Source organism: Montipora capricornis, chromosome 4, assembly GCF_036669925.1.
Source record: "Montipora capricornis isolate CH-2021 chromosome 4, ASM3666992v2, whole genome shotgun sequence".
In the NCBI taxonomy this organism is placed as follows: Eukaryota; Metazoa; Cnidaria; class Anthozoa; order Scleractinia; family Acroporidae; genus Montipora; species Montipora capricornis.
In genome coordinates, this window is record NC_090886.1 from 3,589,381 (window position 1) to 3,590,773 (window position 1,393).

Here is a 1,393-nt window from a genome sequence, read left to right on the forward strand (position 1 = left end):
CGAAAACCAATGAGAAGATACTTTGTTTCAGGGTTCCCCAGAGCTCTTCTCTCCCTCAGTCAAAAGAAGAGCTCTGGGGTCGAGATTGGTCCTGCGCCCCCAAAAGGCTTAAGTATGGAACTTGAACAGAGGAGTCAGTATTAAGAACACTTTTGAAAGAACAGAAATGTTCTAGTTCCTTCATATATATATATTTAAGCCAAAGCTTGCTTGCAGCCAACCTCACCTTCTCAGGACCGTACTGGGGAATACTATTACCGCTAAAGCCAACAAGATGCTTGGTTTCCTTAAAAGAAACTGCACTAAGGATATGTCAATGCAATCTCGAAAGGCTCTCTACACAGCTTTAGTTAGATCTCATCTTGGTTATTGTAACCAAGTCCCCAGGGTGTTATTAGAAACCTTTTAGCCATAGAAAAAGTCCAACGTAGGGCAACCTAATTCCTCTATAACTATTCTAATGCCCTCAGTTACAGGGATTGCTTATTGGGACTCCAGCTCTTACCTATTAATTACTGGTTAGAATATCTGGACTTTGTTTTTTTTTTTAAGTGCAAAACTAACATATATACAATTGATCTTCGAAATTATATGTACCAACCTAGATGCAACACTAGAAGCTCTAACTCGGGCAATAATTTTATGCAGTTAACCATTCCTAAAACAAACAGTTTTCGCGATACCTACTTTTTTCGCATAGTCAATCTCTGGAATGCATTACCTAACGAAATTGCTACTATTACCTCTGTTTCTCTTTTTAAGTCCAAGTTAAAATCCTTTTACTTCGAATTCCAAAGACTGCAAAACGTGTTTGATCAAGATGATATTAGATCGTATAAATTATCTGTCCTAACTGTCGTTAGACAAATATCTCCACAAGTTGTCATTCCTAGCGACCCTTTTTTCTCTCATTTTTATTATTATTATTTTTTTGTTGTTGTTTGTCTTGTAGCGTGAATTATATGTTTTTGTGTGTTTTTCAATTGAGAGATTTTCTTAGTCAGGGTGGAATGGGTTCTTTATGTGTTACGTCGGGGCGGGTTGGTGATTAACCTCGTAAGGGACTTATGTCCTATTGTTGATTCCACCATGTATGTATTCATACTTAATCAGTAAATAAATAAATAAATAAATACTGTCCCTTGGCAGTTTTTGTACAGCCCTTGCTGTGTTCCGTCCGCATTGTCGCGACCTCGGGCTATATATTCCCCAGTACGGCCCTCGCACTCGGTTAGTAAGAGGTTACCACTGGTGTAATGAAACTTTTCGAAATCATTGTAATAACATTTAAACGCACTCAGCTTTAAAAACTACTTCAAAAGGGTTACATGGTTAAGAAAACCACTGAGGGGAGGCAAACCATTGAGTTCTCTACTATACAACTGAAACAAAA